The sequence below is a fragment of the Lissotriton vulgaris genome, chromosome 10, assembly GCF_964263255.1.
Source record: "Lissotriton vulgaris chromosome 10, aLisVul1.2, whole genome shotgun sequence".
Lineage (NCBI taxonomy): Eukaryota > Metazoa > Chordata > Amphibia > Caudata > Salamandridae > Lissotriton > Lissotriton vulgaris.
In genome coordinates this window covers 46,339,002-46,364,934 of record NC_141698.1, presented here as the reverse complement: position 1 = coordinate 46,364,934, position 25,933 = coordinate 46,339,002, and the positions used below count along the sequence as shown (strand labels likewise).

The window sequence follows — 25,933 nt, the reverse complement described above, 5'->3', positions numbered from 1 at the left end:
TGGGAGAGAAAAAGTTATAGATGGAGCTGTTAATACTGGAGAAAATACTTGTAGCTCACGTTTTGCCTCTGTTTTGTGCCCAAACACTTGCTGGTTCATAGTGCACCCTCCAGTTTAGTGATCTGAAAGATAGTTTATAGAGTGGCGTAGCAAGGCGCAACAAGGACAAATGTTTTCATTTCTCCTCGTTTTTTTCCTCTTTCAATGCGTGCTGCATTCTATGCACGCATTGAAAGAGGGAAAAGCCTTTAGTGATTGTTTTTGTGCAGGAGGGTGCCCCTTCCTGCACAAAAGCAATCTCCCCTTGGCGCAGGCATCCTTGCACCATGGTACAAGGGTGCCTGCGCCGGTGCATGGCAGCTGTTATTGCGCCAGAGGAGGGGAGAGCACAGGAATGCGACATATTCTTGTAAATATGTTGCATTCCTCGCTCTGAAAGTGCCTCAGCGTGGTGCAGCCAAAGGGCTTACGGTGCCGCACTGCCGCACTTTCTTGTAGACCTGTCCCTTTGTATCTAGACTGTTGCACCTCATTGACTCGTAGAGTCTGGAGGTGAGGTTTTTTCTTGAGAAGTCAGAGGCGGATTTACAAGGTCCTTGCGCTACTTTTCCCTTGTTAAAAGTGACACGAAAGAGGCGCAAAAAGCTTGTAGATCTGTTCGTCAGACTGTTGTAACCTATGTTTTCTCACTGCTTGGAGGTAATTATATATTTGTACCTAGTGAATGTGCTGGATACTACCCACTCTCTCCTTTCACAGATAACTTGTTATTGTTTCTCAAACAAGCTTCTTTGCTCACCTAGTGCCCTTGCCGTGATTCAAAGAGGGTGCACTACGTGTCAAAGCAGGCTTCACTGTGGCCAACAAAGTTCACTACTTGTACATAGCTAAGGTTGTGCACGGCATAGTGGACAGCAGCGTCCATAACATTAAAAGAGAAAGAGGAACGATGTGAGAGAAAAAGAGAGAAAAAACCACAATAAAACATGGGAGAGAGAAAGTTATAGACGGAGCAGTTAATACTGGAGAAAATACTCATAGCTCACCTTTTGCCTCCGTTGTGTGTCCAAGCACGTGCTTGTTTATAGTGCACCCTCAAGTTTACCGATCTGAAAGTTAGTATAAAGAGTTAGTAATAGTATTGTCCCACTTTCTACTTTCACTGATGACTTGTCGTTGTTTCGGAAGCAAACTTCTTTGCTAACCTAGTGCCATTGGTGTGAATCAAATAGGGTGCACTACGTGTCGAATCAGCTTTCTCAGAAGTTGGCCACGCATCATCGCAGAATCCTCGAACATTGAGTTTTAGAGGTGTTGGGGGGAAACGTCAATTTGTGAAACACAACCTGTAAGATAAAAAGGAAGTTAACATTGTGTGTAATTTTTTTATCAAAGGAGAGAGGAAGTGACTGCAAAGAATATTTGCAGCACAACTTTCTGTCACCAGTGTGTTTTTCACCACGTGCTGGGATATAATGCACCCTGAAGCTCTACATATTAAAGATAGTAAAAGAAAGATGTTATGATTGGTAATTGTTACTATCTTAATGTGGAGTTGGATAACATCACCCTTTCACACATGTTCCTTCTTACATTTAAAATAATTATTTGTATAGTTTATATTCCGGACGTTAGAGCATTTATAAAAACGTTTTTGCTATTGGAAAATAAAATTTATACATGTAATTTGATACACTATATAGGACTGCGTTTTTCTAAATTGCTGTGTCACTTTTTTGTATCCAGTCTGCTACTGCCCTTCCACTCCCTCCGATGCATACCCACGCCTCACTGCTCACCTTTTCGTGCACAGGACACATTTTACATCATGTTGTCTCGATCTGCCACAAAGAAGTTTCATATATGGTGCCGAGTCTTGATATCTCTATGGCTAACGACATACTCGTGCTACCATCATCATCATCGCACGTTCATCACCCGTTCAATACTTCGGGTACCACTAACTCAGTGACCAAAGAGACCATGCATGTGGTAGTGGGCCCCCTTGTTCGGTAGCTTGGGCCAACATGTAGCGTGTGAACCACCTGGATGGGCCATCACAGCGATTGCAATTGGAGCAACTCTAAAATGGCGTACAGCATGTGCGCCCCATCTTTTTTATAGGTAGGTTCACGTGCGTAGTGATGGATGCACTGGCTGGGTGTGGTGTGGGTGTATACCAGGCATGAGGGAGTGTGTGTGTGCCGTTCTGGCAACTAGACCTGGAACTAACAATTCACTACAATGGAAATCTGGGCCATGTAGTGCTGTTGAGTTTTCCTGGTAGCGTAAGCGGAGTGCGCTGTACTAACGTATTCAGCCTCGATTAATTTACCACCACCCCCTGGGCTTTTAAATGTTGGGAGGGGGACCAGGGCGGCTACGGGACACTGCAGGAGCTTGGCCCTGGTGCTTGGCAGTCTCCAGAGTCTTCGAGAGCTCAAGGCGTAGGGTCACGCAGTCTGCCTCACTCAACACACTAAAAAAGAAGAAAAATTGATGAGAGATAATTTGTGATGTGTTTAGCCTTGAGAGCCTGGATAATGATTAAATGGGGTCTGGCAGTGAAGTGCGTACTTATTCTGGAAGAAGCCTTTCGGGGTCTTGCGAAAGCAAGTCATCTTTAATAATTGCTTCTCGCTGCATGTACTTGCAAGGTTATCTGATTTGCTCGTATGTTAATTATGACACAAAAACAGATACTTTCAACACCTCTTTTTGATTGGTTGTGAAGCATTGTAAGGAGACGTATTAGCAACCAATCCTTTTCCTTGCGTAGATTTAAAAAAACATTTGATTGGCTGTTGTGTGGTTACGTCTATCTTCCTGATGCTAATTTTGATTGGCTTTTTTTTTTAACGTGACGTTACGATACACTCACTATGTATGTAGCCCATTTTGTGACGCACTTTATTTTACAATGCATTTCAAAAACTAGTTGTGGTAGGGTCTTTTAAATTCATCATATGGGTGAAATGCAATTTATTTTTTTTAATTCATTGGTATCACGCGTTGGATCACATGTTTTTTATTTTATCATAAGCACTTATTTCTTTAGTTTACATTATATAAGTGTTGCCCCATAATTTTTTTTAAATGTTTGGGCTTTTTTTACTTTCAGATAAAGAAGAATAGAAGTGCTACGACAAACACTGCCTCACTACTTCAGCTTTTTCTATGTACATTTCATGTCATTATTACATTTAACAGTCATTTTTAAAAATTGAAAGAATTAATATTCACATTAATACTTAAAGACACAATTATATTTTTATGTTGAAAAGAAGTACTTGTGAAAATAATTCTCTAGTTCTTCATGAGTGAAAATTACTAAAAGCACTGCTAAATATAAATACTTGTAGCCCATTTTCACTCTAGAAGTTAAAGAGCATTCTCTTTTATTGCTAAGTATTTTCTCGAAAGCTTATTTATACTATAATTTTTAATCATTAAGAAATACTTGCATACTTAAAAAAAAGATTATCGGTTGTAAATCATCCAACTCCCGTTGAAGGATCATAAAGTTTAATATAAATTAAAATATACATTAACAATATGATCCCTCTGTGGAAATGAAAGATAAATTGAAGATTATGACATCGCTTCTAATCATTACTTTGCACGTAGTAATTTCTGAAATAACCTATATTTCTTGTAATGGTTTTTTACTGAACTCATTATTATATTCTATTTAAAGGTAATCATATCACATTCTATAATCTTTTAAATATTTTTGCTTTCTTTCTTAAATATATAAAACATATATCCATTAAGATAATTTACCTCTCTTCGATATTCTTTCCTTCCTCCATTGAAATTCATCCAACTCCTCTGGAGAGGGCATAATGTTTCATGTATTTTTAAATATACATTAACAATATGTTCACACTGAGGAAATGAAAGATATTGTCTAGATGCTTCTGCAGTCCCGAATCATTGCCTTGCTCGTAGTTTCTTCGCCCGTATTGATTCTCTGAAACGAAACTAAGCATCCCCCGGTTGTGGTTTATATACTTTTTGGTTACTTTACAGTCTGAGATCAATGTATTGCTCATCTCGCTTTTAAGTCACATTTTTCAGTTGACAGGTATTCTCATTTCCACTGTTTTAGTGCGCCACGTGTTTATGTAAACGTGCCTCTTTCCATTCTTTTTAACTTTCGTTTAATTTGTAAAATGTTTATTTAAACTCTATTTTCCTATTAAAGCATTTCTATAGGTTATTTTATTTTTAATAAGAGTATTAACATTCATTCTCCTTTTTGTCGACAGATTTTTCTAGTAACTTCCCTTTTTTTGTAATTCATTCAGTAAAGTAAAAGTGAACCAATTAAGAATTCACTCAGTGTCTTCAATTATATTAATGTAATCATTCACTCAGTAAGCAGGTACTCATGTAGTGAGGCAGGCTTTAGGGAATGGAGTGCTTTAAAGTATCTGTGACGTATGCGCAGGTACACGTACAGTACAGCTACAGTTGTGCAGCAGTGTACGACGACGGTATGAGTACCAACAAAATATAAAATAAAACATATTTTTGTATTATTTAACATTAATAATATGTACTGTAATTAAAAAAGTAAAACAGCTAAAAATAATTATTATAAAAAATGTAGTAAAGCAGCATCAAAAAATAAATATAACAATTAATACATTTAAAAATTGGCATTTACCAAACCTATGAAATTCACTGAACAAACCATAGGTTTAAGGCACGTTATAGTTAGGATTTAGCATTTAAAAAACCTTGTAAATTCACTGAAAAAACATAGGTTTCAGCCATGTTATAGTTAGGAATTAGCATTAAAAAACCTTAGAAATTCACTGAAAAACCATAGGTTTCACACATGTTATAGTTAGCTGGATATTTCACTCTTACAAAACCATTGAAATTCCCCCATATAGTTAGTTGAGCTAACTATAACTCGCGCGCCCGCAATCCACTGCTGATGATGTCACATATTACATCATTCATGACATGGTCAGTGACATCACGCATGACATCACTGATGACATCATCAAATAAAAATTTTAATCTTGTCGTATTCTACCCTAATTCCTTGCAGCCAGTCAATGCTTTTATATGGGGCAAGTGTGGGGAACAATTGGCACTGTGACTCCTACTAACCATATCAAAACTACCAATGGCCCTAGGAGACCAGCAAAGTACTGCTATTGTGCCACTATATAATTTTAAACAAGTTTTTGCACAGAGCGTTGTTTACAATTTGTCCTTTTTTTCTCTTTCCTGATATAGCTACTCCTGTTGGGTAACCATAACCGCCATCTTCTTATGAAATAGCAGCATAGCCCCATCCAGACCGAATACTGTCGACTGGTGACTCTGGAGATGGCTGATGATCCAGACCCCAGTTCCTCCAGCCGACTGCCAGGGTCTCCATCATTGTCACCAGATTGCCAGCACCGCGCGGAAAATGGGATCAACCGAACCACCACTGCACCCCCACCCAGACCACTTCCAACTCTCTTTTTTTGTGAGTGGGGATGGTGGGAATTGCGAAGGGAACAGGACTTTGGACTTTTCCTTGGACATTTTGGACATTGGTTAGGAACGGGTTGATTTGTTTGGGAAAAGGGTCAGTCTGTTGTGGGTGTTTGTTCACCTATGGTAGGCAGAGGGTTCCAGGGGGGAAATGGAATCATCCTTAAAAATGGAATGCTTGTGTGCAGTGCACGTATGGCAAGAAAGGGAGTCCATGGGGAAATGGGAAAACAACTAATGCTGGTGTATGTATACCTATGGCAGGCAGGTGATCTAGGGGAAATTTTAATAGTCTTTGAAAAATAATGCTGGTGTGTGGCTGTGCACATATGGCAGGCAGGTGGTCCACCAGTCCAAGGTAAAATAGAAAATAAGTAATGACAGTCCTTATAAAATGAATGCCGGTGCGCAGCAGGCACCTACGGCAGGAAGGGGGTAGATAGAGGAAAAATGTAAACAAGAAAAAATTGAAATTGAAAACTCTAAAAAATTAAACAATAACAAATTATTAAAATAAATACATGTAAAATAAATGTATATACTAATTGGTGGTGTACTAGGGGAATAGGAGAACCCAATGGGAGGCAAGGAATTTAAATTAAATTCCTCAAAGTCTGAGACTCTAGTGTTTGGCAATAACCTCCCTTTTTGGTTGAACAACTGTTGGCCTAGGATCTAGGGATGCTACCAATCCCTAGTGGTAAAGCAAAAAACCTTGGAGTAAATATTGATACTAAGCTATCTTTTAAGAGACATAAACATCATATAATTTCCTTGTGTCTTTTCGTTTTGAAAACTCTTACAATAGCTGCAGCAGCAGGGTTACTGCTAGGCATCCCAAAATATAAATCCACATCTCAAGCATTGATCCAATTATACTGGCTTTCCATAGCTAAACACATGCAGTTCAAGACACTCTCTATTGCCTTCCAGGAACAACTAGGTATCGGACCTGAATATTTGATACAGCATTTTCAACGCTATACCCCAGCACACTCCCTGCGCTCCCATCCACCAGTGGAAACCTTGTAATCCCCAGATTTACGAAAGCCAAGTGGGATGGGAGATGATTCATCTCATGCACATCAAGGCTGTGGAACAAACTTCCAATAGAATTAAAACTTAAGCCAGATCTAATGGAATTCAGGAAGAAGCTAAAAACTTGGCTATTTAGTAAATAATCCTGGTATCTTCTAGATTTTCAGCTTGTCCGTGTCTGCTAGCACTTAGATACCCCTGGGTGACTGTCACACTTTATAAATTCAATTTTCATTTCATTCAGGGGAAAAATGCAAAGCAATCCATATACTATTAAACACTGTTCATATCTATATCTACTACCATGATCCTCAAACATATTGAACTGATATCAGGAAAAAGTGAAAAAACCATGAAAAAAAAAACCAAAAACGCATAGAACTCTCCTATCAATCTCCCTAATTAATTGTTTGAAAAATGGAAATAAAGAATTTAAACAGTGGTCAACCAACAACAATGAGCAAAGAGGCACGGTCACATCAAATAAAACATGCAGGCCTATGGAAAAGGCACACTCTCTGGCTACAAACAATTGTCGCCTTCCACATGGTCAAACAAGAACATAATGCAAGGAGGCATGGCCCCAGCAAAGAAAGCATGCAGGCTAATGGAAAAAGCACACTGACTAGCTTTACATAATGGCCACACAACAACAGCAAGCAAGGAGGTGTGGCCTCATCCAAGAACACATTCAGGCCTATGGCAAAAACACACTGGCTGGCTACCCAAAATGCCCACACAACAAAAGCAAGCAAGGAGGCATGGCCCCAACAAAGAACACATGCAGACCTATCGCATACAAAAGGGCAACCAGTCACATGGTCAAACAACAACAGCAAGCAAGGAGGCATGGCAACAAAAAAGAACACATGAAGGCCTATGGCAAAAGCACACTGACTGGCTACACAAAATGATCACTGACCACATAGTCAAACGACAAGCAAGGAGGAATGGACAACAAAGAACACATGCACACTGATTGCACAAAATGGCCCCTGACCACATGACATGGAAAACAAATAAACATGGTGGCCTAAGAGAAACACACATACACACAGGCCAGACAAATGAGGCATGGTAACACTGAAGAAAAGAATGGCATTAATTCAGCAATGCCAAAAATGAAAATGAATTGAGTTGAAATTTTTTTACAACACACATCGTCCCAAGGCATGAAATATTACCCCCATCAATACACGTATCGCAGAAAAAAAGTGAAATATAACCCCTCCCCCCATTTTAAATGTAATACAATGTCATCCCAGCCCTAAAGGCCATTAAAAAACAACATATAGCACATAAACGGTTGTTTCATGGACCCATGACTAGTACTGGGCCTACTGGCCGGATGGCCTATGGACAGACTAGGCCACATAGTAAAATAAAGAAAATTTTCTAATGCAACAATCATGGAGAGAATGTACTGTTCTGTACAACCTGTTTCCCTTACAAAAGGTAAAACATTAAATGCCCAAATATATCTAGGCGTCTATTTAAATTGCAGGCCACCCACCACAATAACAATTACAACATATAAAAGTACAGCTAAATACTGGAGTATGCCCTTCATCAAACAAAACACCTTCTACAAAATGTTTTGAACTTACTTGTGAAATCACAAAAGCAAAGCCCTTACATCAAATTGTATATATGCAGCAGACAAAGAGAGTGATCCTTCTCGAAATCCAAATAAAAGTGAAAAGGAGATGGACAAAGCACTGGGAGGAGCCTGCTGGCAGGAAGATGAACTTGGAGTCTCTTGGACACTTCCTTCTTGCTGAAAAAAGCAAAATAAAAAAATGCCTCTTGCACCAAAGAAACAACTTGAACGGTCCTTTGGTGTACAATATTTATTCAAACACATCTTTTCAAGTAGATTTAGCTGCTTCTCTAGCAGAGATTCTGCTTGAAATGCAGCCATGGCTGCTCGTTGAAAATGGGTCAGGAAGGTGCAGTGGCAACCGGAAGCTGCACTATCGTCCGGCAAGTCTTGCTTGCTCTCACTAGCAGACGGCAAATCTCATTAGGGAAGAGGAGTTGGCCTGACGGCTAGGACGGTCGATCTCAAATCTGGGGTACTGGGTTAGAGTCTCGGCAATGACGCTGAACATCCTGTGATTCTGGGCAAATCACTTAATCTACCTGTGCCTCACAAAAATGAATGTGTCCTCATGTAATGCAACTGGTGCTATGTAAGACACTCTGATACCCGATTCGGGTCAAGTTCACACTATATAAAACTCTGTAAAATAAAATAAAAATTAAAAAAGATTGTGCACTAGCACATGCCAAAAAAAGCGTGCACGCGCCAACAAAAAAATTATTCTGCGATGCTTCGGATGGTGGAATTTAGTGGAAACTCCATGTTACACTAATAGAGCGGAGTTCCTGAATTCTGCGAGTGGAATATTATTTCTTCCCAGGCCTAACACAAACCTTATACTGATGACCTGTATGTACTTGAGGCCATCCATGTAATTACATCATATCATCCGCCCTATTTACAGCAGATAGTCTGATGTCCTTTTTTAGGTTTTCCAGACCACCTGGAAAAACATGGAGTCTCAGGTAAAAAAAAAAGAAAAATTACATCTGCACCCTGTGAAGAAACTCCCAGGGTTAGTCTCAATTAATTCATTATTTTGTTTTACAAGAAAACAACTCACTCTTTGATGAGTGGCTTCATGAAAATTGCAATCTGGTTGAGTCTCTTCTGAAGGCATAGATATTTCTGCCCGGCGAGAGGAGGTCTCTAAATATGTTGGGAAGTAGACTGCCTGGGTTGAGGAAGTTATTACATTCATTCCGAAGGCAAATGGTGGCATATACATAAAACTTTATTAATAACCCTTGAATCTTGCTGACAACAAATAAAACCCCACCAATTATCTGTGTCTTTCACTTAATTGCATAATATGAATCTCTTGTTATGAAATGTTACCTTTATAAGAGTGGCTCAAAATATTAGGAAACTATATGAATTCTTATAATAGGTTAAATAAATGGACTTTAATTCCCAACTGCCTTTGCCGAAATGTTAACTCCCTGTTTTTTTTTTCTATGTTAATGCTTGGTTTTAATTTGTAAAAAAATAAATATGCAAATGTTTGAATATTTTGAGATATACATGTTCTATGAATCACACATGAGCACTTTATTTTCCATTGATTTGAGTTTATGGCTTTTCTTTGAAATGTTAATTATTTGTGTTTCTTTTATGCTGATGGCCTTTATGGCTCCGTCCAAATAACAAATTGAATTGAATTAATAATTGTCATGCACAAGGGGCGTGGCTTGCGCGCCGTCTAAGATGGCGGTGTAGAGACAAGGCTCCTGCGCCGACCTCCGCTTCTGCTTGATTTTCAGCGACATCACCGGGGAACTCCCTCTACAAATCATCGTTTTCGAGGTCTGAGCATGAAGTGAGCCCAGCACTCGCCGTTCTTCAATACTTGGATGCTTTTTAATCCTTGAATCCAGCGCGATTCGATCATCCTGATTCCGGCCGCCATTTTGTTTTTTATTTTCGCCCGATTCTCTACTGAGGTGAGATGCTGTGTGAAACGTTTTCCTTTTCCTGAATTTCTCTACAAATGACTTTTCTAGCGATTTCTACCTGAATATGGGCTCTATATTTCCTATATTGCCGCTTTCTGGATTTTAAGCATTTTTTATTCCTTAACATGCCTCTGGAACTGGATTTACCGCCATTTTGACTGTTCCTTTCATGCTTTCATGTTCCCTTCACCTTGACCAACTGGAACTTTATGGTATTGTTTTTTGTGGCATACGTAACCGATAATAAGAGCCTCTATGAAAATACTTTTTGCCTCTTTATGGGGAAACAGCGTAATCTTAAGCTCTCTGCTGCTACCAAGTCAACTGTTTGCTCAGACTCCGATTCCACTCTGCAAGACATGGAGGAAAATCCTACGCCAAGGTCTTATTTGCTGTCTGGACCACCTCCTGAAATGCAAACTACCAGTAAACTTCCAACAACGGCAGCGTCTACTAAGCGCTTAAAAAAGGACCCTCATACTGGGTTCTGCTTCAACCTCTTCCTCTATGGATCTAATTTTAGAGGAGATACGAGCATTCAAGCCGTTCATGGAAATGACCACAAAAACTCAACAGTCTATGCACGATAAATGGTCTTCCCTGGATTCTCGTGTTCTGATTATAGAACGATCAACAGAATCTCTTCAGGCCTCATGTTCTCGTATCTCTTCTATGGAGGCAGATATACTTCAACTCAAACGGGAGGCGGAGGATTTGGAAAATAGAAATCACAGGAATAATCTTCGCCTTTATGGTCTTCCCGAACTTTTGGAGGGGTCAAACCCTACTGCTTTTTTCCCGTCTTTTCTCCCAAAGATTCTAGACTTACCCACTTCGTCTTCTATCAACATTCAGAGAGCACATCAACTTGGACCTAAATTATCTAACAAACCCTGTGGTGTCATTATTTTGTTTCTACAATATACTGATCTTTTACAGGTTTTATCAGCCGCTAAAGCTAAAAAGCAAATTATGTGGGAAGTTCATCGACTTTTCCTGTCTCAAGATGTAGCTAAACCAACAGCTGATCGTCGGAAAAAGTTTCTGGATATGCATCCACAGCTACGAGGTCTCAACGCCAGATAAGGTCTGCTTCATCCTTGTCTCTTCAAGGTTACTTACAAAGACAAGACTACCACGTTTGAAGATCCAGTGGCTCTACAAGAATTCCTTCGTCATTATGGAGCGGATGTTATGGAAACTTCGGGAAATGTTTAACTAGATTTTCATAAAGTTTAGTCCTGTGGCTGTGTTCTCGTTATGTTTGGTCCTTTAATGATTGTCAATATATTTACCCTTTGTCTAGTTATATCCTGATTGTCACTTGTTCCTCCCCTTTATTCCCATGTTTCCTTTTCATAATTAATATTTTCCTTTCTCTTTTTTACAGATGTCACGTTCCTCCTACCTTTCCTGGTGTGTCCCATTAGTTTTGTGAATTCTTGAAGTTTTTGTAGCGGTTGTTTGGTGTTTGCTCTCGTTGTTGTTGTCGTCGTCTTTTTGCGCCGTCACCCTTGTTCTTCATTTGGTTTCGTAATTATGTTTTTCAGTTGTCTGTATTTGACTTGTACTGTCTTCTTGTTCATTATCCCTTTCTTTTCTTCCTCCATTTCATCGATTCTCTTTCTTTCTTCTTTTCTTCGTCCTCATCATATGTTCTCTTTTGATCTATCTTTCTTCTCTTTGCATTTCTTCTCTTCATCATTTGTTGGTTGCTTTTGTGAGCATAATTTTAATGTTCATACTTTTTTATTGAATCACATTCCGAGTTACTACATGGAATGTTAAAGGTTTGAATAATCCAATTAAAAGGCAGCGGGTTTGTCTCATCTTGCCAAGCTTAAAACTGATGTTGCCCTTCTTCAAGAATCTTACCTCTCCGATACTGAGGCCTCCAAGCTTAAGAGATGTTGGGTGGGTCACATATTTAATTCTCCTGCTGTAGGTAAGAAAAATTGTGTTGTGAATCTATGCCATAAAAAGTTAAATGTTTCTCTTATTTCTCATGAATGTGATACTGATGACCGTTGGGGGATTGTTAAACTCCTTGTAGATAAGATCCCTTTAGTGAATACCTTGTTCTAGGTGGTGACTGTAATCAAGTTCTTGATCCCATACTTGATAGGAATTCTGAAGTTAAATTTTGGACGTCCAAAATGCACACTCAATTTACTTCTTCCGTACATCATAAAGCTCTAGTAGATAATTGTAGATTATGCCATCCTTACCTTAGAGAATATATTTACTATTCCCCATCCCATCATTCCCAATCCCATATAGATTACCTCTTCCTCTTTAAATCGTTAGCCCAACATGCTATTTCCTCTGACATTGGTTCCATTTTAATTTCAGATCATGCTCCCGTTCATGTGGCTATTGATCTCATCCCTTTTTCCCCTCATCCAGGCCAATGGAGGTTTAATAATTCCTTACTCCTTGATTCGAATGTTTGTACTAAATTCACTGATTTTGCCACTGAATTTTTTTATGATTAATCACACCCCAGATTCCTCCTTTGTTATAGTGTGGGATTCTTTTACGGCAGCTGTTCAAGGTTTTATTATCAATTTTGGCTCACACAGGAAAAAGCTTATGGAAGCCAAATCGACACAACTTTAAACTTCTTGAATACACATACTATCAATCCAACACTGAGTCCTCTCTTAAAGAACTTATTGATGCCAAATTCACTCTCATTCTGCTTCTTTTCTCTATAAATCCTTTCAATTTCTCATTGATAGCCCTAAAACTAAAGTTGAGTTAGTTTGAGAAAAATATTTATCTCACAGTTGGTCGGTTCCTTTTTGGGACAAAATATGGTGAAAAATTTTCCATGTTCAATTTCCTTTCTCCATCATTCATGTTTTCCGAGGTACTCTATCCCTGCTATGGTCCCAATCTCCACAACACTATAAGCTCCTTGACCTATTAATTGCTATTGCATTCCATCTCATTACCTCTAATTGGAAAGATGCGAACAATGTAACCTTACGTGCTTAGTGGAATGCGGTTTGTTTTCACCGGATCACTGAAATAATATCGACTTCACAAATATCGAGGTGACAAAATATCGTTGACTAAATATCGATGGACAAAATAGTTGGTTTGAGAAAAATATTTATCTCACAGTTGGTCGGTTCCTTTTTGGGACAAAATATGGTGAAAAATTTTCCATGTTCAATTTCCTTTCTCCATCATTCATGTTTTCCGAGGTACTCTATCCCTGCTATGGTCCCAATCTCCACAACACTATAAGCTCCTTGACCTATTAATTGCTATTGCATTCCATCTCATTACCTCTAATTGGAAAGATGCGAACAATGTAACCTTACGTGCTTAGTGGAATGCGGTTTGTTTTCACCGGATCACTGAAATAATATCGACTTCACAAATATCGAGGTGACAAAATATCGTTGACTAAATATCGATGGACAAAATATCGACTGGCTATCTTTAAACAGGTAAGTACAAAAATATCGACTCCAAAATATCGAGTTACTAAAATATAGACTGTAAAAAATATCGTTTTTTATAAATGTCTTTAAATTAAGTTAATACTAATGTAATACTAAATATGTTTAGTCTAAACTTACTTTAAATTATTAAAATAATGTTATATTAATAATTATTTATTTTAAAATAAAAATAAATCTAAAAAAATATTACATGGATATTTATATAATTTTTTTTATAATAAATAAACATATATAATAATTTTACCGTAGCATAACAAAATAGTTAACAATTATTATAACAACTGTAGTGAATTCTACAATAGCTAAAGCGTTGGATAGCGTAGGGGTGAAATTTACTATTCCCACTCCAGTGGGTGCAACAGTAGGGAAAGCGTTGGATAGCGTAGGGGTTAAAATTACTATTCCCACTCCAAAGAGTGCAACAGTAGGGAAAGCGTTGGATAGCGTAGGGGTTACAATTACTATTCAAACTCCAGTGGGTGCAACAGTAGGGAAAGCGTTGGATAGCGTAGGGGTTAAAATTACTATTCCCACTCCAGTGGGTGCAAAAGTAGGGAAAGCGTTGGATAGCATAGTGGTTAAAATTACTATTTCCACTCCAGTGGGTGCAACAGTAGGAAAAGCATTGGATAGCGTAGGGGTTAAAATTACTATTCCCACTCCAAAGAGTGCAACAGTAGGGAAAATGTTGGATAGCGTAGGGGTTAAAATTACTATTCCCACTCCACTGGGTGCAACATTAGGGAAAGCGTTGGATAGCGTAGGGGTTAAAATTACTATTCCCACTCCAAAGAGTGCAACAGTAGGGACAGCGTTGGATAGCGTAGGTGTTACAATTACTATTCCCACTCCAGTGGGTGCAACAGTAGGGAAAGCGTTGGATAGCGTAGGGGTTAAAAATACTATTCCCACTCCAGTGGGTGCAACAGTAGGGAAAGCGTTGGATAGCGTAGGGGTTAAAATTACTATTCCCACTCCAAAGAGTGCAACAGTAGGGAAAGCGTTGGATAGCGTAGGGGTTAAAATTACTATTCCAACTCCATTGGATGCAACAGTAAGGAAAGCGTTGGAAAGCGTAGTTGTAAAAATTAAAGTAGTAAAAATCACATATTAACCAATTAATCAATTAATATAAAGTAATTAACAATTATTATTAAATTAATTAACACATATAAATTAATTATCAATTATTTACTAATTACTATCAATAAATATATTTACATATTTAATTATTATTAATTAAATTACTTCCCACCCTATTCCTCTATAATCCCACAACCCGCTACTGCATTAAATTAGTAAAATTTACATATTTACCAATTAATCAATTATTATTAATTTTTTTGCAATTACTATTAAATTAATTAACACATATAAATTAATTAACAATTATTTTTAAATTATTATCAATTAATAAATTTACATATTTAATTAACTATAATTAAATTACTTCCCGCCCTATTTCCCTATAAACCCACAACCTGCTACAGAATTACATTACGCAATAATTATAAAAACAAAATTCTTTTAATAAAATTATTTATAACATAAATACACACTTTTCACACATATTATTACATAAAAATACACTATAAAATATTATATATTATTAAAAATTCGATATTTTTGCTATCTATATTTATTGCTATCTATATTTATTCCAGTCGATATTACTTCACTTACCTTAAAAACGATATTTTTGTAGTCGATATTCTGTCCAGTCGATATTTTGTCCAGTCTATATTATTTACTCGATATTATGTACAAACGATATTTTGGACTCGATATTATGTCTGTGCACCGTTTTCACCATCGGTTAAACACTAATTATGTCACGCCCATCTCCTTAGCAATCAAAAGAGATCTCCTGTGGCGACCCCTCACCAATTACTTATTTTTAATTATTTCCTCGTCCTCCTCCTCCAAATCTCAATCTGATGTTGTGCGAAAACCACCTTGAATTTCTCCCATCGCCTTTTTTTTATCACTTCTTTAATTGCTTGCAATTTATATTTTGACAATGTTATGTTTTATCTCCTTCGCTTTTGATATGATTATGCTTACGATGCAATTTTCTTTTTGTAAAGTATTGACTGATTTCTTCTCTGTTTCTTCTATACTTTGTATAGTTTTTTATCAATTAAGTCTTTGTCACATAACATATATGGCTGTATCATTTTACCTGTTTTCTATTTGTAGATACCACACAGGAGACAATAGAGAACTATGCAATACCAGTTTTTAATGTGTTTAATATAACATGAAAGAATATTATAAATGTAGATCCACTGTGCTGTATAGATGCCAAAACTTGTTTCCGAATACTGTAAATTGTATCATATAGAATGCACACTTTGGAAGTGTGTTGTCTTTTAGTGTTTTTTTCTTATGATGTAAAAGGGTCCACAGTGGGAACCTTCAGCCATATCCACAATGGATACTCAATATCTCCAGTGGAATGTTAATTAAACAACTAGTGAAATTTGCATCATTGTACATAATTCTGAACTGTGTCTCTGAATGTGTGTTAACATTTTCCTCTGTGTGTTTGTGTGCAGTATTTTATGAAGTAGTTTACAATGATTTGTGTGACGTGCCTTTTATCACACAGTTGGCAGATTCCCACAGAGTGGCCTTTGCTGATGATACTTTATATGCACCAGAACGTCACTGTAGTTACATCAATGTAAGAGCCTTTTGTAACAGGCAGACAAATATGGGATTCATGGGATTTCTGGGTTACTTGGGTACGCCAGGAAGTTTGCTAGTAGCCTCTCTACTCTTTAATTTTATGCATCCTTGACATGTCCCGATACAGCATAATAAATCATAAAGACATGAACCTAATGGGGTCAAGAGAGAACCAGAGAGTCTTCCATAGGCACTATAAAGCCATCCCTGTAGGATTTCACCACTCTCTTGCATATTTAGATGCAAGGTTAGTACATATAAAGGAAACAATATGTATTGTTGTTTCCTTCCCCAAATTCCCTTATCAGCACTTACATTTTGTGTACCTAGTAATTATATGGTAATGGGAGCTTTCAGTTGTGATCATTCCAAGACCCAGCCACGCCAGAGTCATTTTTAGTTCTATGATCACTAACTGTATGTATCCAGTAGTTGTCTTTTCTGTCTTGCAGTGAAGTTAAAGATACTATGTATTTGTTGATGTAGGCCCTTTTTAGCAGATGGTAGTCTGAACTCCCTCCCTCCAGTCAGTGGCGGGATGTACTTTGTTGTCCTGGTGGAGTACAACTCGCCGTATTTACACATCGCACGGATATATCTATGCCCTCAGTATAACCTCTGATCATGGCACTGAAGGTATTCTGTGCGGCTGTCACCAAGCATCTCTGCTGAATGCACTGATGCGTTATTATGTGGTTCCCATGTTTAATGGCTCTAACACACTGCCACTTTTCTGGTTCATTGTCACCAGGCTTTCTGTGGCAGTTCCGAACATGGAAAATGTACCTCAAAATGTCTGTCCTAGAATGGAAAGATGGTCTAGTTACTATGACTGACATTCCATTGTCATCAAGCCTTTGGCATAAGATTACTGCGGGCGAAGAAAACAGAGGTTAAAGGGCAGAAAGATGGACGTTCCTCAACTCTAAACAGAATGGGGGAATTGGAAATTTGGCAGACAGGATGCTCTTTCACATTTGCTGCACATTAAGCAGGGCCCGCTTTTGTACTGGTGGCGCCCTGTGCGACAAGGTTTGCGGGCGCCCCGACCACCTTGCTACAGATTCCCTCACTAATTGACAATGCACCCCCAAGGCTCCATAACCACTGTCTCTTACATTCATTTAGTTTTATAGCACCACTCATACCAGTTTAAGGTGTCAGAACACTTTACATCCCATACTCATGGCACAGAGACAATCATACATGTGTAAATCAGTGTATAGGAAAAGTTATATAAGACAGAGGTCTTCCAGGTGTGGGAGTCACATGTCATACATACTGGTAGGCAGTATAGTTTCAGTGCCTGGTCTGAAAAAGCACAAATTCCGAAATTAAAATGTAACCCCATGGTTAGGGTTTTTCTTTAATAATAAGAATTGATGTCTACCCAATTGAACCATTTTTGCAATATTAGGATAAGGAAAAACTGTGCAAAAAGCATGCCGCTGTAATGTATTCCCTGCAGTTTGCATGCAGCTCTTTAAGGACAGTTAATGGAAAGGGGCGACCACTCGGTCCCCCCGAACGTATGGCAGAGTACCTCGATCCCCCCGGGAAGCCATTTTTGGGCGGGAGGCGCGTCTCGGCTGGTATGCCCGAAGCGGCGTAGCCGGGGCGCGCTTTTTTCCCGCCCTAGAGTGGGCTGGCCTAGACACTGACGCAGCCAGCCACGCCCTCGGGGCAGGCAGGGGCGGGTTTTCGCCCGCCCTGAAGACGGATAAAAGGGACGCAAGACCAGAAGACGTCCTCTTGTTCTTGTGCTCTGAAGCTGCACCTCCTCGCTACACGTGAGCTCGGGACAGAACCAAGAGCCAATTTTGAGCGTTTTGATCTTTTTCTTTGTCTTCTAGATACTTCGTCGAAGAGATGCCCAAGAAAGGCGCAAAGAGAATGACGACTGATCAGATGGTTCGGGTCCTCTTTAAGGAGATGTCCGACATAAAGAAGCGGCTGGCGGAGCGAGACGGGGAGGAGGGATCGGGGCGTCCACCGGCTGGAGGGAGACCCAAGAGGCCAAGAAGGGTTCCAGCCGGGGGGGACGTCCCGGTTCCCTCTGCCCCGCTCGAGGCGCCGACCCCGGTACCGATGGAGGGGAATCCGATCCCCGTTGTCGTCACCCCGACAACCAATGAGGATATGCCCCCCGAGCTGGCAGCACAGCTAGCAGCGTGGTTGGGTGATAGTAGTGAGGGCGCCACGGCTGCCGAGGCACAGGCGCTGATGAAAAAGCTGCGTGAGAAAAGAGATGCAGCCAAGGTGACCGCGCCGGTGGCAGTGATAGACAAGCCACAAGTGGCGGAAGCAGCATCCGGTTCAGGTAAGCGGCCATTGCCGATCGCAAGGGATGAGTCAGCACCCTCTCGTAGAGAGAAATTGGGGCAGCATGTTCCTTTGGCAATAAAGGAAAAGATTTGGGCGGGGGAGTATGTGAATATTTTCTCCTTGCTTGTCGATCATTATGAAGTGGAGCATGTTAAGAGTCAGAAGGACCTAATGCATCCGAGTGTTTGGCGCGCAAAAATGGCCGCCTTTAAAGTAAATGAGAATATTGGCAACTGGGGCAATGCGTGGGGTATTTTTACATCGATTTTGGGGGAACGTAGGCCCGAGTTGCTTCCTGAGTTTCCGATTTATCAGTCACGAATTATGGGTTACTCGACAGCGTATCAAGGTAACCATTGGTTCTGTTATGACAACCTTTTCAGGAAGGAAAAGGAGCATAACAAAAGTTTAACTTGGGACTGTTATGATTCTTTGACGTGGGATAAAATGAAAGAGTCAGGAATGTTAAAAATGCCTTTGGTGGGGAGCAATGTTGTTGAATACTCCCGCCAAAATGGGGGGACGCCCTTTCGGTCAGGTACGAGCACCGACGATTACTCGAGACCTACCGGCAATACAGGGAAAAAGGGTTTCTGCTTCAATTTCAACAAGGGTAAATGTACCAGGCCTCCGGGATCGTGTAAATTCAAACACGAATGTAGTAGTTGTGGGTCGTCCCATCCTGAGTCCTCGTGCAGAGCCAGAACGGGTGAGAATGGGGGTAGAGGAGGCGCCAAACAGGTCTAATATAGTCCGAGGGGCGCCTTTACCAACCCCGATTGATACCTTGGCAATGATTCCCTGGCTCAGTGAATACCCAGATCGTACTTCTGCTGGGGTGCTGCGGAACGGTTTTTCATATGGTTTCCGCATCCCGGTAGGGGACTTTCAGGGTGTCGGGACGTGCAAAAATCAACTTTCCGTCTTGCAGCATACATCTGTAGTGCAAGATAAGATTCAGAAAGAGGTTAGCCGGGGACGGGTCGCCGGCCCGTTTAGTGTACCCCCGGTACCGTATTTTGTCTGTTCTCCGTTAGGGGTGGTCCCCAAGAAGGACCCAGGTGAGTTTCGATTAATTCATAATCTGTCAGCTCCACATGGTCTTTCGGTGAACGATGCAATTAATCCAGAGGAATGTTCGGTGCGGTACGCATCATTTGATGAGGCAGTGGCCATTTTGAATCGCCTGGGGCCCGGGACGTTGATGGCGAAATCAGATATCGAGTCAGCGTTCCGGTTGCTCCCGGTACACCCAGACGACCAGCGTCTTCTGGGATTCATGTTTCAGGGATCATATTACTTGGATAGGTGTATGCCGATGGGATGCTCTATATCCTGTGCATATTTCGAGAAATTCAGTACTTTCCTGCAATGGGTGTTCACGAAGAAGACGGGTTTCCGAAATGTAATGCATTACCTTGATGACTTTCTGTTCCTTGGGCCCGCCGGAAATCATGAATGCGCCCAGGCCGTGGCTGAATTTTGTGTGTTAATGGGTCAATTTGGCGTGCTATTGGCACCAGGTAAAACTGTGGGTCCCACGACTTGCCTCGAGTTTTTGGGGATCGAGTTGGACTCTAGTGAGGGTTGTTTTCGTTTACCAGCTACCAAAGTGTCGAAATTCAGGGCAGCCCTGCAAGTATGTATAAATGCATCTAAGGTTACGCTGAATCAGTTGCAACAATTGGTGGGGAAGCTGAATTTTGCCCTAAGGGTGATCCCAATGGCCCGCCCCTTTTCCCGTTCAATTGCCCAAGCGATGGTTGGCCTAAAGGAGGGTCATCATCGCACGAGACTATCGGCTGAGGTCCGCCAGGACATGCGTATTTGGTTAGCATTTTTGGCGGACTTCAATGGTCGAGTCGTCTGGAACAAGCCAGCCGTGTCCTCTGAAGAGCTTGGTCTATGGACAGATTCAGCGGGAAGCATAGGCTTTGGCGCCATCTTCGGCACAAAATGGTCGGCACAAAGGTGGCCCTCATGGTGGCGTGAAGAGGGGCTGACGAGTAATATTGCTTTCCTTGAACTGTTTCCCATTCTGGTGGCCCTGAGAACTTGGCCCGAAGGGTTCAAAGATCATTCTGTCGTGTTTTGGTCTGACAATATGACCGTTGTAGAATGCATCAATAGTCAGGCAGCCCGTTGTAAACTGATTTTAAGGCTGCTCAAAGAAATTGTCTTACTGTGTATGCAACTGAATGTGATATTCAGAGCAAAACATGTCCCAGGGGTGATGAATCAGGCGGCTGATGCACTGTCTCGTTTTCAAATGCAGGCTTTCTCGGGTTTCCTTCCCTCAGCGGACCCAGAGCCGGCACCCTTCCCCGAAGCTCTCTGGTCTCTCGGTGCCCCGAACTTCGTCACCTCGTGGGAGAGAGTCTAGCACCAAGGACGAGGAAGGCATATGAAGGGGCGTTTCGGGCCTATTTAGCCTTTTTGGGGACTGAGAGAGAGGGGCTTTGGGGTCAGGAGGAGTGGGTAGTACATTTTCTCATGTCCCTGCGTAGGGCTGGGAAGTCGGTGGCTACGGCCCAAAGGCATCGTGCTGCCATTTCCTTTGTTGCCAGGGCCCATAACATCCAGGACCCGACAGCGTCTTTTGTGGTACAGAAGGCGCTGCGTGGGTGGCAACGCCTGGAGGGTCGCAGAGTAGATGAGAGACGACCGATAGGTCTGGATAGGTTGTCCCAGTTGCTGGCCACACTCCCTACCACATGCTCGTCTCATTTCGAGACGTGTTTGTTCCGGGCTGCATTTACGCTGGCATTTCACGGGGCGATGAGGATAAGTGAGCTGGTTGCAAGGAACAAACAGGATGTGGTGGGGGGTTTGTGCCGGGAACACGTTCAGATCAGGGGTGAAGCGATGATTGTCTCCTTTGTCAGGTCCAAGACCGACCAAGATGGGATAGGGGACTGCACGATCATTCGCAGGATCCCCGGGTCCTCCATGTGTCCGGTACAGTGTTTAGAAGATTACCTAGCATGAAGGGTGGCATCATGGGGGGGGACATTGTTGAGACACGCAGACGCCACCCCACTGACGAAGTTTCAGTTTCAGCGGGTGCTTGCGATGTCCATTACCGCAGCGGGCTTGGACCCGGGCGAATTCGGGACCCATTCCTTTCGAATAGGGGCTGCCACTGAAGCTACAGCCAGGGGTCTTAATGTTGAACAAGTAAAACGAGTGGGGCGTTGGTCCTCCAATTGTTATAAGAGATATGTGCGATTGCACATGTTGTGAAGCTGTAATAATGTACTCACGCTTCTTGTCTTTTGTTTGGTTTTCAGTTGCGCAAGCCTACGAGGCAGGGCGGACTATGCAGTCGACCCAACACCAGGCCAGCGGTCAGACATCACCGGCTGTGAGAAAGGAGGTGTGGGTCGTGGGCCACTCATACGTGAGGCGTGCCGCAGACGTATTCGAAGCAGGTGACATGATTCACGTACCTGGGGAATACGGGTACAGAGTGTCCTTCTACGGAAGAGGCGGTCTCTGTATTGACCAGTTTCAAGCATTCTTTGAGGGTTTGTTAGGGCGGACGAGGTCACCGCCGTCTATAGTCATAGTACATTTAGGGGGCAATGATTTGGTCACCACCGGTAGACGACTTCTCCTAGAGGCGATGCTTTCCACTGTAAGTTGGTTAGCGAGGAAAGTTCCGGGGTGCATAATTGCGTGGTCTCATATGATCCCACGAAAAGTGTGGCGGGGGGCTATTTCGATTCCTGCTTTGAATCATTCTGTTAGAAAACTTAATAACAAAGTGAGTAGGTTGTTCCGTTCCAAGACATTGCATTCTATCTCGCATAGTTGTATTAACGATGACAGTATGTATTTGGGGGATGGTGTGCATTTGTCGCGGGTGGGGAATGAGTTACTCATAGGAGACTTCTTAGCTTGGTTAAAAACGTTAAAACATGACCTTTAGGTAGGAGTTTTGTGGGGGGTCCGGATAGCCGGTCAACTATCCGGACCTGTGGCGGTAAGGTCATGATCGGTGAGCACTAATTAGAAGATCCCTATGAGTGGGCGTCACCCAACACGGATGGGAGCGCTCGGGTGAGGTGGCCATTGGCCCCTCAATGGGGAGGCGGTCCCTTCTAAGGATGGGTCGCCGGAAGTAAAGGAAAGGCGGTCAAGGCCCCTTCCTGTGTAGGAGGGGTTACAGCCCCCTCCTGTGGAATTTCCCGGGGCCAGTGACATCTGCGACGGCAGATGCGGTAAGTTGTGTGGGGTTGGGGGGAGGTCTACGATACCTTCTAGATACCTCACACGAGTATTCGAACGACCTTTAACTGGCGTCGAGTTCTTAAGTGCCCCCGTCAAGTCAAGGGAAATTGGTAGTAGTTGCACTTGAGGTAAGCCTCCGTGCTGTCGCCCCTCCCAAGTGGGAGGGGTAAGTCTGGTTAGGGATCTTGACACCGGTTATGACCTTGCCGTTGGCCCTTAAACGTTAGGATGTACAATTTCAATATTTCTAGAAAATGTTTTGTAGGATGCTAGTTCGGCTAGGAGACCTCTGTATTAGAGAATATGTTAAAGTTAGCCAAACATCGCAATGTGGTAATGAAATTGTACATAACATGAAACGTTTAATGTTTTTAATTTTGTTTTAATAAATACGGCCGGGAGGGTCACTCCCTCCCACTTCCAAAAACTTCAAGAACTGTTTCCGGTTTCCCTCCTTTCGGGGATTGTGTTGAGAGGGGGTGGCGGGTATCTCAGCCATATGGAAAGGGGCGACCACTCGGTCCCCCCGAACGTATGGCAGAGTACCTCGATCCCCCCGGGAAGCCATTTTTGGGCGGGAGGCGCGTCTCGGCTGGTATGCCCGAAGCGGCGTAGCCGGGGTGCGCTTTTTTCCCGCCCTAGAGTGGGCTGGCCTAGACACTGACGCAGCCAGCCACGCCCTCGGGGCAGGCAGGGGCGGGTTTTCGCCCGCCCTGAAGACGGATAAAAGGGACGCAAGACCAGAAGACGTCCTCTTGTTCTTGTGCTCTGAAGCTGCACCTCCTCGCTACACGTGAGCTCGGGACAGAACCAAGAGCCAATTTTGACCCACCCACCAGCCCCTGAGGACAGCCAGTTGTTTTGTAATAAAGTTAATTTATAATTATGTTTCTGTTTCGTTTACAGGTTGTGATAGTATCATGTTGATGTTGATTATAATAAAGAATGGTGTATGTTGTGTAGGTTTTTTGCGATTAAAAATGATTCGATTTAGTGTTGAATTTTAAGCATGCTCTTTCGGTCGTAGTGACCAATGTTTTCATAGGTTTGATTAGCATTGTCGTATTTATTTTGGTAGGCGGTAAGGTCATGATCGGTGAGCACTAATTAGAAGATCCCTATGAGTGGGCGTCACCCAACACGGATGGGAGCGCTCGGGTGAGGTGGCCATTGGCCCCTCAATGGGGAGGCGGTCCCTTCTAAGGATGGGTCGCCGGAAGTAAAGGAAAGGCGGTCAAGGCCCCTTCCTGTGTAGGAGGGGTTACAGCCCCCTCCTGTGGAATTTCCCGGGGCCAGTGACATCTGCGACGGCAGATGCGGTAAGTTGTGTGGGGTTGGGGGGAGGTCTACGATACCTTCTAGATACCTCACACGAGTATTCGAACGACCTTTAACTGGCGTCGAGTTCTTAAGTGCCCCCGTCAAGTCAAGGGAAATTGGTAGTAGTTGCACTTGAGGTAAGCCTCCGTGCTGTCGCCCCTCCCAAGTGGGAGGGGTAAGTCTGGTTAGGGATCTTGACACCGGTTATGACCTTGCCGTTGGCCCTTAAACGTTAGGATGTACAATTTCAATATTTCTAGAAAATGTTTTGTAGGATGCTAGTTCGGCTAGGAGACCTCTGTATTAGAGAATATGTTAAAGTTAGCCAAACATCGCAATGTGGTAATGAAATTGTACATAACATGAAACGTTTAATGTTTTTAATTTTGTTTTAATAAATACGGCCGGGAGGGTCACTCCCTCCCACTTCCAAAAACTTCAAGAACTGTTTCCGGTTTCCCTCCTTTCGGGGATTGTGTTGAGAGGGGGTGGCGGGTATCTCAGCCATATAGCTCACTGCTCTATATTAGGATTTTTACTTTTAAACTGCAAGTAACAAAATGATCTCTCTTACTAAAGGATGCCCCATTGACCTATTTATAGGGTATGCACTGTTTGATCTGAATGGAACACATTCTTTGCAGCCAGCATATTACCCTTTTTCGCTATGATGAGTCAAAACTTTCTCTATCAGACAAAGAGTTGGTCTTTCTAGAGGAAGAACATTAATCATCAGAGTCTTAAAGACATTTTTATTGATGCTTGAAAATTGCTGGGACAAGGAACACAAAAACAACAGTTGATGGAGTGAATGCAGAACAATGTCATACATTCACCCCAGTACAGAGATCTGGGCATAAATCCGTCGTTTGTTTACACACCACACAACCCAAGTTCAGACATGGCCATATGCAAATCAGCCTTGACCCTGTGACTCATGGGAACAGTCCAGCCCGAGCTGCCAAGCCATGTCTTTCCTGGACCAGAATCTAGCATCCTAGGACCGGTTTCTGGCTATCAGCCGTCTTCAGCCAGGATAGCTTGACTCCAGTGGTGTGGAGAGCACGGGACTCACGTCTGAGCATACCCATCCCACTCGGGGTGACAAATGCAAAAACAACAGTTGATGGACAGAATGCAGAACAATGTCTTACATTCACCCCAGTACAGAGATCTGGGCCTAAATCCATCGTTTTTTTGCACTCCACACAATCCCAATTCAGACATGGCCATATGCAAATCAGCCTTGACCCTGTGCCTCATGGGAACAGTCCAGCCCGAACTGCCAAGCTATGTCTTCCCTGGACCGGAATCAAGCATCCTAGGACCGGTTTCTGGCAATCAGCCATCTTCAACCAGGATAGCTTGACTCCAGTGGTGTGGAGAGCATGGGACTTGGCACCTGCTGCTTTTAAAACAAACATGGTGCCCCCACGTCAAGTCTGCGCCCGGTGCAGTGGCACTGATCACACCACCTTAGACCCCGCCCCGAGAGTAAGCTTTACCACCAAACTCTAAATAAACCATTGGGTGCTGATTTAGAGTTTTGGGAATGTGTGCTTGCCCATATTTACAAGGCCACACCAAGCCACTCTGGGTGGCTTTTCATGGACTTGTAAATTTGGTCCCATTTCACACATTGCTCTGCATGAAAGGGGCGTGCCATGGGTGTTGTTGTGGGTGTACCCATGCAACACCCATTGCTTCTGGACGTTTCCGGATTTACACATAGTTTTATAAACCTGGGAATGCGCCGGAATACTTTGTCTCCCAGGGTAGGCTTAAGGCTG

At 42.1% G+C, this 25,933-nt stretch overlaps 1 protein-coding gene across 1 annotated transcript in view; it reads right to left on the bottom strand.

The window, feature by feature from the left end:
* Positions 1-25,933, bottom strand: part of LOC147684547 (vomeronasal type-2 receptor 26-like) — a 126,108-nt gene that overhangs the window by 37,706 nt on the left and 62,469 nt on the right. The gene's annotated exons all lie outside the window — the stretch shown is intronic.